Source organism: Lathyrus oleraceus, chromosome 7 (assembly GCF_024323335.1).
Source record: "Lathyrus oleraceus cultivar Zhongwan6 chromosome 7, CAAS_Psat_ZW6_1.0, whole genome shotgun sequence".
NCBI classification, from domain to species: Eukaryota; Viridiplantae; Streptophyta; class Magnoliopsida; order Fabales; family Fabaceae; genus Lathyrus; species Lathyrus oleraceus.
Window position 1 is genome coordinate 24,707,287 of NC_066585.1, and position 14,062 is coordinate 24,721,348.

The window sequence follows — 14,062 nt, forward strand, 5'->3', positions numbered from 1 at the left end:
AAAACCTACTGGTTTATCCTTCAAGAACTGGAGTGTTCTTGAGGGTTTGTGAGTCACGTTTGCATAACAGATTCAGCCGCAGCGTTGCGTTTGGAGATTGGGGGATTTCGTAAGCAGGTCGTGGAACCGATGAATTGTTTGCAGTTTCGTGCAGGAAATTCTTGATCGTGCTCTGATCAAGTGAAGGTTCATACAAGAAGAAGTTCTTAGAATTTAGAATTCTGTCTTTGTATCATAACCTTGTATCAACGAATTCGGCAATAATTGATAATTAAAGTTCTCAATTTCATTTGAAATTGAGAGGGAGACGTACCCATACGCGAGGACGACGTGGGGAACTTCCTTACCAAATCTCTGCGTATCGTATTCTTACCTTACTCCTCTTTACGTTTAAAACAGTTTTAGCAATTTGAGTTAGTGTGTTGTGATTGTTCCTTTTGCAAGACAGCAGTGGCAAGAAAACCTTTTTAATTAAACTCTACTGCTGTTCACCATTGATCACACTCACACCAACTGTTTGACAAAATTGTTAGCTAAGTTTTACTCATTGGAAATAGACTTTAATGATAAGTGCATTCAATTAGCTAAAATTCTGGTGTGGATTGTTTCTGTCATTCTTATTCAAATCCAGCATTAAACTCGTGTGTCCGGTTTTCTAGTAGCGGTTCGGAATAGACGGAAGTCGATTCGGGACTGAATTTTTCCGCCAACTTTAAAAACTCTGATAAAACTTTAAATCCGTTAAATTTTAAAGAGGTGATCTATTCACCCCCCCCCCCCCTCTCGATCACTAGCCACACCGTCTAACAATTATGTATTTGATTTTATGTACGTCATATTTTAGATTTTTGTATGTTATTATAGATGTTAGAAATTTTATGTTATTCATGGATCTTTTGACAACATGTGGAACACCCTTGACGGGTTCCTCTCAAGTTTGTACAAATTTATGATGATTTTGAGAATTTTTGGTTATTGACTAGTGGCATGTGTATTTTTGGGAGACTGTCACATATCTATACTATTTTGATAAATTTGCCATGATGGTATGATGTTCAAACATTTCTGTTAATCTTGTTCAAAACATTACATGCACTAACAATAATTACATTTGGTGGTGCAGGTTATTCAGGTGGAATATTCAGGTGGAATGTTGCAAGATTGTAAATTGACTTTTGTCATAATCCAAATTGTAAATGTTGTAGTATTGTAAATTGACTTTTGTTATAATCCAAATTATACTAAACTTTGTTGGTGTATATAATATATAATATATAAAATATTTTGTTAATGCAATTACTTCGTATCCAAACATTAAAAAAAACATGAAGTTAGTTAATACAGTGTCAGACTTCAAAATAAGAGAAATTGCAGTCCCAGACTTGTTAATACATTTCATGAAGTTGGTTAATGGAAGTTTAACTTTGGTTAATGTAGTCCCAGACTTCAAAATAAGGGAAAGTGCAGTCCTAGACTTGGTTAATACATTGTATGAAGTTGGCTAATGGAATGTTAACTTCGGTTAATGTAGTATCAGACTTCAAAACAAGGGAAATTGCAGTCCCAGACCTGGTTAATACATTTCATGAAGTTGGTTAATGGAAGTTTAACTTTAGTTAATGCAGTCTCAGACTTCAAAACAAGGGAAATTGTAGCCCCAGACTTGGTTAATACATTTCATGAAGTTGGTTAATGGAAGTTTAACTTTGGTTAATGTCGTCCCAAACTTTAAGACAAGGGAAATTGCAATCACGGACTTGGTTAATACATTTCATGAAGTTGGTTAATAGAAGTTTAATTTTGGTTAATGAATTCCCAAACTTCAAAATAAGAGAAATTGTAGTCTCATACTTGGTTAATACATTTCATGAAGTTGGTTAATAGGAGTTTAATTTTGGTTAATGCAGTCTCATACTTCAAAACAATGGAAATTGCATTCCTAGACGTGGTTAATACATTTCATGAAGTTGGTTAATGGAAGTTTAACTTTGATTAATGCAGTTCCAGACTTCAAAACAAGGGAAATTGTTAAATCAGACTTGGTTAATACACATGATGGAACAATATTCACTATAACACATTCTCAACACATTAAGAACATAATGAACTATAACATACTCAAAACATTAAGCGCAAAATGAACTATAACATAATTAAGACATCGTGCACATAAACAAAACACAACCACAAATTGTCAACATTGTGTCAAATTCTGCACTACAACACATCATAATTGGTACAAATTCCACAATACATATTTATCAAATTCTACACTACAACACTCATGATTTACAAATTTGTTCTAGTTCTTTTTCCATGTTTCCTTGGTTTCTTCCTCATTCTTGTAGCCATGTTGGATTTAGACTTTGATTAGTTTTCCGCAACATTGGCATCATCATTAAATGGAGTGTTATATCCAACATCCCCAGCAAAAGTTCCTACTTCATCTTTAGTGATAAAGTTCACAAGTTGTCGATCATCTTGAACAACCTCGTCCTCAAACGGAGAGTTAACTCTCGCCTCTTTCATTATCCTCACTTCATACTCAAGAACTGATATCCTCTCTTTGAAATCTTTATTCTCAACCACCAATTTATGATAATCAGTAACATCCACAAACTATTGTCCTTGTTCAAACATAGTAGCATTGACTATGTCATATTTTAGTTCTTCCTCTGTTGCAACCACTCTATCAATTATCTAATAAAAAAAAGTCAATTCAACACACAACAACAGAAAACCTATTTTTATAAATTCAAACACACAAAATCTTACCATGTTTTTTTCAAATGCTTTTTCAATATTTTTCTTCTGCAGACTTATAACCAGCCAATTCAATACACTTGGAAAAGAAAACCTAGAAACAACAGGTGTTTCCCAGATAAGTGGTTGAATGCCCAAATCTATAACAAATATTAGAAGTTATAAATTTCAAAATTTCAATGTTTCAAAACACAAGATGGAACTATAAAGTTATATAATATATTTACCTGCAATATGGCAGCACACCCGTTTAAATGTCTTTGTGTCGTGTTTTTTCCCTCCTTCAACACAACTGAAGACTCACATAAACTAGAAACCACAAAGTTATAAACAGCAATTCCCCAACTATAGGTATCAAGGGCATCCAAATCATCCAATTTCTTAATAAATCCCGTAAATACCTTATTCCCTGTTTTGGGAAAGTAAAACTCCGCAAATGCAAGTAATATGTAAAGTCTAACAAAATTAACTATTTTTTTCTTATGGAAACGAAGTTGTTTGCGGATATTATTAATGGTTACCTCAGCCCCTTTAAATAGATATAATGTTTAAGATTGTTGATCTTCTTCTACTACTAGAGACTTACCAATAATAGACAATCCATGAGCAAAAGAAACATCAACTGGAGTAAAGGGAACTATCATATCCCTAACCCTAAATCCCATACTACGTACGTCCTATCTACTTACTAACTCCCTTAATAAACCACCTGAGATTGAGAAGTTGTTAGAAATATCCATCGCCCATTTGAATGGGTTGCATTCGATATGAGCACGTTGAGTTGTGGTTAACTTTTCATTGATGCTGCTTATATTCACTGGGATATAGCTATGCCTCATTTGTACCTTAAATTCATGAAAAAAAATTGAATAATTTTAGACACATACCAAATAGAATAACAAAACAAATAAAAATTTAAACCTATGCCTATTACTTACTTCAATTTCGTAATCATTTTTTGATGATGTCATAGTTTTAGAAGTAAAGCACTCAACCTAATAACAAAACAAAACCAAAGAAAAACATAATCAGTACAACAACTGTCGATTGGAAATTTTATTGCACTGATCTAAAAGGAATAAACCCTAAACTTTAATCCTCTTTCAATTTCCCCTCTTTGAACAACAGATTCAATAAAAAAGATAAAGGGAAAAAGAACATCTAACCTTGAGAGAGAAGTTGTTTTCTTCTTTTGGTGATAAGTTGAGAGAATTTTGTTTGTTGTGGATGGTGAGACGGTGAGACGCGATACGAAGAGACGACTTCAACGCGGTGGGTAGACGGTGGGAAAACTTCAGCATGGTGGATGGAGAGACGGTGAGACGGAGACGGTGAGATGGAGAGAGAACTTCAGCATCGTTTACCATTTTTTAAGAGAGGTGCTGTAGAACTTCAGCATTGTAGACTGAGCCATTTGGGTTGTCTATTTGAGTTAACCTAAAATCCAAATGCAAATGACCAAGTTACCCCAATTTAAATGAATTACAAAAAAATAGTCTTTTTGTACAGTACCTACAATGTAGGTGTATAACTAAGTGTAAACATATCATTTCTATTGTTTTTATTACATAGAGACAAGAAAGCAAAAGAAAGTCCACGTCTTAATAAAATACATTAAATAATATCATCGAAAGACAAAATAGTTGTTTACATAAATCTACATGCTTGTAAGTATAATTATCTGTAATTGGCAAATAATGATGTAGTTTTGATGAAGACAATATCATATATCAAACGGTATCATGTGAAGTCCTTGTCTGTCAAAAAGGATCAATGGTCAAGATGTATTTGAAGATCAAGATGTCAAAGCCAAATTCAATGATGACAAAACCTAATGTCAAATAATGTTCAATGAAGTCTATAATGATCTTTTGTCCGACAATCTCTAATGATAACGATTAATCAAAGAAGAAATATCAAAGTCTCGTCAGTTAGAATAGTTAAGTCTCACATGAAGTATTAAATCAATGATAAATCAAGGAAGGAATCTTGAAGGTTCAAGGTTGTGAAAGAGAGGAAGTGTGAAAGCTCGTATGGTATTGTATTTGAGTGATCAGTGCAATATAAATGTATAAGACTAACTCTCGAGATATTAAGGTAGCTCACACACACACTTGTATATGTTTTGAACCCTATATCTTTTTGATAAAACACCTAAAATTATTTTTATACATGTAACTAATCAATTACTCACTTCTTAATAAAAGCTAGGAATGCTTTTTACATTGGTTAATCAATTAGCAGATTAGGGTTAATCGATTAACTAATTTGCAACACCTCCAAATCGACTAAGTAAATTTACTAAGGGCAAAGAAATTTTGAATATAATTTTATCAAATCAGAGAGCTTCATATGATAAAGCTGGATTAGAATATCAATTGAATAAATCATTTATCAGTATATACTAAGATAAAAAGAAATCCAGTTGTCCTATTTATAAATGCAATAATTGTAATAAGCTTAGTCGTCTATAACCGTTATGCTTTTCTAAAATTCATAATTGAAGATGTTCTAAAGGGGATAACCTAAGATATCTTAAATTCACTAACTAAAGAGGACCCAAAAACATTTGTATACCAAAAACAATAACTTATTTTGTTTTGCAAGAATGCTTTTTAGCTTCAAGGGCTTATAATATAAGTCGTGCAAAGCATAAGTTTGGAGGATCCAACAAAGGAAGAGAGTTATGATGATCTTGATGGTCAATGAGATATTTGGAAAGTATTTTTGATGAAAAAATTGCTAAGAAATATTTCTCTTGAAGAAATAATATTTTGTATCACCACTCAGGATGAGAAATTTAGAGTGATGATTTCTCTTCAAGTTATATGTTCTCTTCAATGGGGGAGTACTTTTAGATTACTTAAAGGTTATAAGGAAACACACTTGATTAAGAATAAACTTGAAAAACTCTGATTAATCCTCTAACAAGTGCTTATCTATTTGCCAAGTCTTTTTGTTTTATTTTACTAATCATATGTCTTCAGAAATAATGTATTAAGCAAAGGGGTGCAAAGTTGATAAAAGGAGGTACATAAAGAAGAACAAAGTCCAAAGCCATGCAAGGCCCAAGTGGACCAAGGAAGTTGAAAAAGGATAGTTTAATCAATTAAACATTTGAGGTTAATTGACTAAAGATTAAATCCTCTTTCAAATCCAGCGCTTTAAAGATGATATCAATTAATTATGAGGTTATATCTTTAGCAAATCTTCAAGAAATTGATAATTGATCAAACCAAATAAAGATATCAATCTTCATGAATATTTTATCGATTAAACAAAATCTTTAATCGATTATGAAGCTTATTTTGGGCATGATTTTCAAATCATTTTTTTAACCAATTATGTCTAATCAACAAGGATTGTTTGCGTCCAAATTAGATTTGAAAGCCTTTTTAGAAAAGGTTATATAAAGGTACACTTCTTTTCTCCTTATTCATTAGGAATTTTCCTTCTTCTCTTGTTTGTATGAAAATTGATACTCTCTCGTTACTATCATCATCATGGCTTCATCAAGATTCCTTCTTGCTAGAAATTTGTCTTCAAGTGTCTATCCTTCAAGGAATTTCTCCCCCAAATTTCAAGAAGAAAGCTTTAAAAAAATTCCTCAATCGCAAGGTTCTCAAACCAGTTTATTTTGATGCAAAGCATTTTAAAAGGCTCGTCTTCTACGATGTTGTTTGTCAATGTCTGCTCAAAGACTTCCTTTTTAAGAAACCAAAATCCACATATCAAAATCTTCTTTGTGAGTCTAAAGTTCAACGATTGGTCCCTCACATCAGAATTTTGCAAGACAGGTATCTTTCTCACCATGGAGGACCTTCGGAAATTGTGAAATTTACCCGCATATGGAATAACTTACACCGCCAATGATCCTTTCGCCTCTCAGAATTTTGTTTTCTCTATTGTTATTTTTAGTATCCTTATCAACCCAATGGGAGATCAATGGCTTCCTATCAAAGTGAGAATGTTGAAGCAAATTGTCGCGTTATGAACCACTGATATTTCAAAATAACCGGTAAAAATGCATGGGTTTTAACAATTTTTTAATGGTAAAAATGCATGCATTTATACCAATGATTTTGAAAAAAACAGTAGTTAAAAATTGTTTTTTAGTTAAAAAATCTATTAGTTTAAATTGCATTCATTTTTTTCAGTGAGGACCAGAGGATCAGACGACACAATTACTTAGGATGAGGTGTTAGAGGAATTTAGATTTATTAAGGGTGTTCACTTTCGCTTATCTTAGCTCTGGTATAGGTATACGGAGTTGGTGCATTAGTCTATGTATGAGGTTGCCACTAGGGTGTGTAACACCCTTCTAAACACCCCAATTATCATAATTACAATAACAATATATTCATCAGAGTAATTATGCCCCGAAGGGTGTCACACAATCATTTTTTTTTTCAACGTTCATCATATTATCATGTCATGCTCATTTATTCAATTAAAATAAGATTCTTTGCATAATTCGCAGCGGAATAAATTCTACATCAAGTAAAACATGTAACACAATACATGTAAATCATTCAACAACCAATAACAACTTAGTTAAAACACCCCCTCCCGATGTTACATCTATCAGAGCATGACCCATAAGAACTACTCTAAACTCCAAGCATTAGCTTCTACTCGATTCATTTCTCGTTACCTGAAAAATAGGTGTAAGGGTGAGTTCCTCAATCTATAAATAAGCATTATACAACATTATGTAATGTTAAGTAATTAACGCATTAAATCACCCTAATCATACTACGCATTCAGCAACAGCAATATCCGTTCCAACAACATACTTAACAGTAGATTCTCGACCACAATCAACATTAACAACACAACACACCACCCACATATAATACTGGAATACATCCATTCATATTATATGCCATACATTCATTATGCAATGAGACTCTACACGTGCGGTACCGACTATTCTTGAACATATAGTTCAAGCTCACCGATCCCTCCGGATACGGCTACTAAGCTCATTAGTTCCACTCATTGAGATCTAATGACTCACTCACTAATTCCTCACCATGGGAATTAGCTACAGCCCCGAAGGCTAGACTATGCACACTAATCATCTAGTATGCAAACATCAACAACAACTCCACAATGATTCACTCACTAATTCCTCACCATGGGAATTAGCTACAGCCCCGAAGGCTATGCTATGCACGCTAATCATCTAGCAATGCAACATCAACAACAATTCACAACGGACATAAGCTCACACATATAAGCCATACAGCAGTCCATTCACAACACAGGCATAATATATACATTCACCTCACTATGCATGCCATCATACATCATCAACACATCATTATTATGCAAATCAATTAAACACAGTATTAGCACTCTCTACTAATACTTATACTGCTCACAACAGAGGGGTATAATTCCCTATCACATCATGTACCAACATAGTTCAGCTCTCAATTATGTACACCACATTAAATATCCGATTTTTCCACTCTGCCCAACTGGAGGGAGTCAGCGCGAAACTCCTTTGCGTCGACGCATGCAGTCGGCGCATGCCTCACGGGTCAGCGCAAAATCCCTTGCGTCGACGCATGCAGTCGGCGCATGCCTCACGGGTCAGCGCACGCCGACCCTATGGTCGACCGCTCGCGCGCAGACTCAGATTTTCTGCATTATTCCAGGGTTCTGTCAGCTTACGCAGATCCGGTTTTCCGGCCGTTTCCTCATCTGAAACCATCTCTAAACATAACAATTTGTTTTGGTAAATTGGTAGTACCGATTCAAGTTTTTGGTTGGGGTTCTTGCCCTAGTCTAACATTCAAGACTCACACAACTACCGATTCAATTTACAGATTTTACACAGTTTAACCAACATCAATTTCAGCATATACAGTTCCAATTAGGGCTAACTTAACGGCTTATCACTACCCACTACATATTATCCCATAATACCCATTAATCGACGATAAACCCCCCTTACCTGAGTTAATCCGGCGATTCTAAGCTTTAGCTTTTCCGTTCTTCAACCGTGCTCTTCAGTTTTTCTCTTGCCCTTTTTCCTCTTCTCTGCAGCTTCTCAACTTTTCACGTGAAAACCCTTCTGTTCCAAATGAGGCTCTTTTCTCTTATTTCCAACTTATATATTTTCCAAATAATAATAATAATAATAATAATAATCCAACAAATAATAATAATAATAAAATTCCCAATTATTTAATTAAATTAATAAATAAATTATTAACTCAATTTTAAATAATTGTTTTATTATTATCGGGGTGTTACAACTCTCCCCCACTAAAAGAGTTTTCGTCCTCGAAAACATACCTCAAGTGAACAACTCTGGGTAAGATTCCTTCACCTTACTCTCCAGTTCCCAAGTCACGTTGCCACCTGCTGGTCCTCCCCAAGCTACCTTCACCAAGGCAATCTCTTTACCCCGCAACTGCTTCAACTCTCGATCCTCGATCCTCATAGGTGATGTTTCAACAGTCAGGTTATCTCTCACCTGTACATCATCTATTTGGATTACATGCGACGGATCATGAATATACCTCCTCAACTGAGACACATGAAAAACCTCATGCAAATTCGCAAGCGACGGCGGTAAAGCGACACGATAGGCTACCTCTCCTATCCTTTCTAAAATCTGATAAGGACCAATGAATCGAGGTGTCAACTTCTTTGACTTCAAAGCTCGACCAACACCAGTTATCGGAGTAACACGAAGAAACACATGATCTCCCTCTTGGAACTCAAGTGACTTCCTCCTCTTGTCATGATAACTCTTCTGACGACTCTGAGCAATTCTCATCTTCTCCTGAATCATCTTAATCTTTTCTGTAGTCTGTTGAACAATCTCTGGTCCAACCACAGCACTCTCACCGGACTCATACCAACATAAAGGCGTTCGACATCTCCTACCATACAAAGCTTCAAACGGTGCCATACCAATACTCGAATGAAAACTATTGTTGTAGGTGAACTCAATCAAAGGCAAATAACAATCCCAAGCACCTCCTTTTTCCAAAACACAAGCTCTCAAAAGATCTTCTAATGACTGAATCGTCCTCTCAGTCTGACCATCAGTCTGCGGATGATATGCAGAACTCAATCTCAGCTTAGTTCCCAAAGCCCTCTGCAAACCTTCCCAGAACTTCGATGTAAATCTAGGATCTCTGTCCGAAACAATACTAGACGGAATACCATGCAAACTTACAACCTTCTCAATATACAACTCAGCCAACCTCTCTAACGGATAATCCATTCTGATCGGAATGAAACGAGCCGACTTCGTCAATCTATCAACAATCACCCAAATAGCCTCAAAATTCTTACTTGTCCTCGGCAAACCAGAAACAAAATCCATACTGATACTATCCCACTTCCACTCTGGAATAGCCAACGGTTGCATTAGTCCAGACGGCTTCTGATGCTCAATCTTTGACTTCTGACAAGTCAAACAGGAATAAACAAAACTCGCAATTTCTTTCTTCATTCCCGGCCACCAAAACAACTTTTTCAAATCATGATACATTTTCGTAGCTCCAGGATGAATACTCAAACCACTACGATGTCCTTCTTCAAGAATACTCTTCTTAAGCTCAGTAACATCCGGAATACACACCCGACTACCAAATTTCAAAACACCATTCTCATCAACTCGGAATTCACCACCCTGACCTTGATTCACTAAAGTCAACTTATCCACCAAAAGCATATCAGATTTCTGACCCTCTCTAATCTCATCCAGAATACTACTCGTTAACTTCAACATTCCCAGTTTAACACTATTGTGAGTACTTTCACACACCAAACTCAAATCTCTAAACTGCTCAATTAAATCCAATTCTTTAACCATTAACATAGACATATGCAATGATTTCCTACTCAATGCGTCAGCCACTACATTTGCTTTACCCGGATGGTAATTCAAACCAAAATCATAATCCTTCAGAAATTCTAACCATCTCCTCTGTCTCATATTTAGCTCTTTCTGATCAAACAAATACTTCAAACTCTTATGATCACTGAAAACCTCAAATCTTGATCCGTACAAATAATGCCTCCACAACTTCAGAACAAACACCACAGCTGCCAACTCTAAATCATGTGTCGGATAGTTCCTCTCATGAACCCTTAGCTGTCTCGAAGCATAAGCTATAACCTGCTTATTCTGCATCAACACACCACCTAAACCCAACAATGAAGCATCACAATAAACCTCAAATAATTCCGACGAACTCGGTAATATCAGAATAGGAGCAGTAGTTAACCTTCTCTTTAACTCTTGGAAACCTTCTTCACATTTTGAATCCCAAACAAACGCTTGCCCCTTTCTAGTCAACATTGTCAACGGTAACGCCAACTTAGAAAATCCCTCAATGAACTTCCTATAGTAACCAGCCAATCCAAGGAAACTTCGAATCTCAGCCACAGACTTAGGAGCTTCCCACTTAGCTACCGCTTCTATCTTAGAAGGATCCACAGCAACACCACCTCTTGAAATCACATGACCAAGAAAACTAACTTCTTCTAACCAAAATTCACACTTAGAGAGTTTAGCAAATAACTTCTTGTCTCGTAGAACTTCCAACACCACTCTCAAATGCTCAGCATGTTCTTCTTCAGATTTCGAATACACCAAAATGTCATCAATAAACACCACAACAAACTGATCTAGATACGGATGAAAAATCCTATTCATATACTCCATAAATACTCCAGGCGCATTAGTCACACCAAACGGCATTACAGAATACTCATAATGTCCATACCTTGTCCTGAAAGCAGTCTTCTGAATGTCCTCCGTTTTCACACGTATCTGATGATACCCAGACCTCAAATCTATCTTGCTGAACACGCTCGCACCAACCAACTGGTCCATCAGATCATCAATCCTCGGCAAAGGATACCGATTCTTGATCGTCACTTTATTCAGTTGCCTGTAGTCCACACACAACCTCATCGTACCTCCTTTCTTCTTAACCAACAACACTGGTGCACCCCACGGTGACACACTCGGACGAATAAATTGCTTATCCAACAGATCTTCCAGTTGACTCTTCAATTCAGCTAACTCAACAGCAGACATACGATACGGAGCCATCGATATCGGTCTAGTACCAGGTACCAAATCAATCGAGAACTCAACTTCACGCTCTGGCGGCAATTCATTCACCTCTTCCGGAAATACATCAGGAAAATCACACACCACTGCTAGATCACGAATCACCAGTTTATCTTTAGCCTCTAAAGTTGCCAACAGCATAAACAACTCTGCCCCATCTGCTACTTCCTCATTCACCTGCCTAGCTGATAGAAACAAATCCTTCCCTTCCTCAACCTCAGGAAATATCACAGTCTTATCAAAACAATTGATAGAAACTCGGTTAAACACCAACCAGTTCATACCCAAGATAACACCGATCTGCACTAATGGAAGACACACAAGGTCTATCCCAAAGTCTCTACCAAAAATACTCAAAGGACAACTCAAACAAACCGAAGTAGTAGTCACTGAACCCTTCGCAGGAGTATCAATCACCATACTTCGATGCATCTCAGATATCTCTAACTTAAGTTTCACAGCACAATCCAACGATATAAAAGAATGAGTTGCACCTGTGTCAATAATAGCTACAAGAGGAAAGCCATTAATATAACACGTACCTCTGATCAAACGATCATCTGCAGAAGCCTCAGAACCTGATAGAGCAAAAACCTTGCCTCCTGACTGATTCTCCTTCTTCGGCTTAGGACACTGTGGACTGATATGACCCAACTCTCCACAGTTGAAACAAGTTACAGTCTTCAACCGACACTCTGCAGCCAAATGACCACCCTTGCCACACTTGAAACACTTCATCTCAGCACTGGTACACTCATGAACACGATGTCCAGCCCGACCACACCTGTAACACTTAACAGGAGCACTAGAGTCTCCCCCACTAGGCCTCTTCATCCCACTCTGCTTCTGAAAACCTCTGCCAGCTGCATACGGTTCTCCACGATCCATCTGATTCTTACCCTTCCTATCAACCCTCTGCTGATAGCTCTCAGCTCTAGCCTTGGAATCCTGTTCAAAAATTCTGCAACAGTCAACCAAGTCAGAAAACACTCTGATCCTCTGATATCCAATAGCTTGTTTGATCTCAGGACGCAACCCGTTCTCAAACTTCACACATTTCGAAAATTCTCCAGCAGCATCATTATAGGGAGTATAGTACTTTGACAGCTCGGTGAACTTCGCAACATACTCAGTAACAGTCCGGTTACCCTGCTTCAATTCCAAGAATTCTATCTCTTTCTTTCCTCTGACATCCTCGGGAAAATACTTCCTCAGAAATCTCTCTCTGAACACAGCCCAAGTAATCTCAGCATTCCCAGCGGATTCCAACTCGGTGCGGGTAGCAACCCACCAATCATCAGCTTCCTCTGACAGCATATGTGTACCGAACCTGACCTTCTGGTTATCAGCACACTCAGTTACTCTGAAGATCCTCTCGATCTCCTTCAACCACTTCTGAGCGCCATCTGGATCGTATGCTCCCTTAAACATTGGAGGATTGTTCTTCTGGAACTCACTCAACTGACGAGCAGCTCCCATTCCCATAACATTTGGATTCCCTCCAAGTACTCCAGCCAGCATACCCAGAGCCTCAGCAATCGCAGCATCATCTCTACCTCTTCCAGCCATCTCTATTCTGAAAACCCAACAAGCTAAAACAATAAGTACTGATAGGGTTACACAACACCTATTCCGTACAGGGGAAACATAATAATTACGACTCGACTCGACCGACTATGCTCTGATACCACTAATGTAACACCCTTCTAAACACCCCAATTATCATAATTACAATAACAATATATTCATCAGAGTAATTATGCCCCGAAGAGTGTTACACAATCATTTTTTTTTTCAACGTTCATCATATTATCATGTCATGCTCATTTATTCAATTAAAATAAGATTCTTTGCATAATTCGCAGCGGAATAAATTCTACATCAAGTAAAACATGTAACACAATACATGTAAATCATTCAACAACCAATAACAACTTAGTTAAAACACCCCCTCCCGATGTTACATCTATCAGAGCATGACCCATAAGAACTACTCTAAACTCCAAGCATTAGCTTCTACTCGATTCATTTCTCGTTACCTGAAAAATAGGTGTAAGGGTGAGTTCCTCAATCTATAAATAAGCATTATACAACATTATGTAATGTTAAGTAATTAACGCATTAAATCACCCTAATCATACTACGCATTCAGCAACAGCAATATCCGTTCCAACAACATACTTAACA